This window comes from Sinocyclocheilus rhinocerous, unplaced genomic scaffold, assembly GCF_001515625.1.
Source record: "Sinocyclocheilus rhinocerous isolate Xijiao unplaced genomic scaffold, SAMN03320098_v1.1 scaffold2515, whole genome shotgun sequence".
NCBI lineage: Eukaryota > Metazoa > Chordata > Actinopteri > Cypriniformes > Cyprinidae > Sinocyclocheilus > Sinocyclocheilus rhinocerous.
Genome location: NW_015637115.1, coordinates 75,060 through 77,701, shown reverse-complemented (window position 1 = coordinate 77,701; position 2,642 = coordinate 75,060). Strand labels below are relative to the sequence as shown.

Genomic DNA, 2,642 nt, shown 5'->3' with positions numbered 1-2,642 from the left:
AAGCGTTTGAGAGAGGCGGGGCATAGACGACCTACAATAATGTACAGTATTTGAAAAATAATGTGTTTTTTGAACATTAAAGCATGTCAACATATTCTGTTACACCAAATACACAAAATAATGATCTTTAAAATAGCATCATATGACCATTAACAACGACCGGGGAAAACCACATTTCTGTGAGATTTTACTTATAATAAACACTTTTGGCTGTCAAAAGAACGAGCTCTTGTTCAGCGTAGCACTTTGCAGACGGTCCCTTCGGACTTGTCTCTCAGATGCCAGCGCATTGAGATCAATGTATTTTGTGCAGAGCGGAGGAAAGCTTGTTTTGAGGAACACTTGCTTGTAGCTCGTTTTCTACATCACTGAGAAAGAAAAGAGGCGTCAATTGTGTAGTAAAAACGTTTTGCTCGTGATTTATTGATCCGGAAAAGTCGAATCTGTGAATATATAGCTAACTTTACCGAGCTCTCACCTGTGAGAGTAACGCGAGTCCAACTCTTCCTCCTCTCAGGGCAAATGCGTGGCCCTGCCCTTCAGTCTGACCTGTTCCCACTTCTTCTGTCATTTGGATTTGGTTGATATTCTGTATAAACTTCCATTTTTATTTTTTTTTTGGCACCTGCTGTTGTTTATTCCACAAGCATGCTCGATGACGCACTAAAGCGATGTTGAAACTTGAAACTGATTGGTCGGTTAGTTAAACTAAAGACGTTGCGTCACTTAATTTAAAAATGTTTTTAATAATAATAATAATAATATTTTTTTCAGTTAGGGAACTATGACTACTTTAAATGTTTAACATTAGTACATTTTCGAAGCCTACTGTATATCAACTTGATCAAGTGGCTTTACTAACTATCTAGAAACTATCTGTAACTAACTAACTAACTAACTAACTAAATAAATTCAGAAAATTTATATTTTCAAGTATAAGATACTCAAGCTCTTCTCAGATCACGATGTCTCGAAAATCTTAAAATCAGCGTTAAAATGTATGTCATTTCTTGGACTCAAACTAGCAGATGTGCTCCCCTGTCACTTCTCATTTCCATAACCAACTATTAACTATTCTGGAACAACTCGTTTGACGTGTTAGTAGCAACAGTTAATATATAAATGAGATATATAGGCCTATATATATATATATATATATATAACAATTGTACACATAAAAAGACAGAAAGAAAGAAAGAAAGTGTCCCTGATTCATTATGTAGGAGAAGTGAAAGAAAAAGTCATGGTCGACGAAAAAAAAAAGGTAATTTAAAAGTGTAAAAACATTAATTTACACTTTCTTCCATTTTAAAGCATTTTTTAAAACCATCCCGTATTGAAACACCAAAATCATTCTACCCAATATCATTCTTCAATTTTATTATTATTATTATTATTATTATTATTATTATTATATAAAACATTTCCAGTAGCCTATAAATAATACCGGGCCAAAATAAACCCCAACGTCACGACGCTCGGTTGTGCGTGATGACGTCATCGGCGCGCGTCCCGGCCGGGTTGATTATTTTTGGACAGGACGAACGGTGATGATTGTGTACGTTGTCATCCAGCAGTGTTTAAAGTGTCCCGTTTCATCGTAAAATCGGACAAGTGAGAAAACAGGCGAGGGGCGTGAGTGAGTTACGCGGGGAGTTAGTTGACATAGTCTGTGGGTAAGTGAGTAGTTTGTTTATGTAGACTGAAGGCAGAAAGTTCAGCTAGCTAACAGCTAGCTAACAGGCTAACCTAAACAAAATAAAGTAAACCAAAGTTAAACTTCAATAAAATAAAGATCTAAATATAGCTACCATAATCCTGAGGTCACTTCTTAACTTTATTCTGTCCTAAATGAAGTGTCATGAAGTTTTTGTGGTTGTTGAAGGTTTTCAATTCTGTCAAATGTCTGTTTATCAACTTGTTGTTTTGTAAACATTAAAACTAATGTGTGTTGGGAAACTTAAAAGAAGTTTAATGAAGTCCTAAAGGTTCTTGCTGTCTTCTTGGTTCATGGTTCAGTGTGGTGTCATTGTACAAAGCCCTGTAGAACAGTAGCAACACATGAGTTAAGTGGGCCAGTTTTGTTTATGCTAACTAGGAAAGTTGTGTTGGATAAAGTCAAGACAGCATTAAAGCTGGGGGGAGTCTGCCAGGAGGTCAAGAGTGGGTTTCACTATTAAATTAATGTTTTTTTCAGTGCGCACTACATAGTTTAGCAAAATCGATGAAAGAAATGACAACCACTATGTAGGCCAGTCACGATAACAACTTTTTGTTGTGCGATATATTGCCCCAGAAATAATTGTGATACGCGATATTATTGTCATTTTAAAGACCATTTTATGCCACTGAATATATAATCATAATGTAACAGCATAATAATGCAAAAAGGCCTACACACTTCCAAATGACAACAAACTTTTAATTTTTAAGAATATTTAGATCATGGAAATGAAGTATCAAAATATTAGATACCTTAAAAACCTGAATAAATAGTAAATAAACATTTTCTAACAAAAAGTGCAAAATAACAAGTAGAAAAAAAGAAAAATGCACAAATAACTTGTATGGAGATTTTTCCATCTACAGATTTTTCCCTGACCTTCTTTTCTCTGTAAATTAAGGGTGCACACTATTGCTGA

At 34.9% G+C, this 2,642-nt stretch overlaps 1 pseudogene; it reads left to right on the top strand.

Moving 5' to 3' along the window:
- Positions 1-1,519: 1,519 nt before the first annotated feature.
- LOC107748439 (F-box only protein 30-like) overlaps positions 1,520-2,642 on the top strand; it is a 9,617-nt pseudogene continuing 8,494 nt past the window's right edge.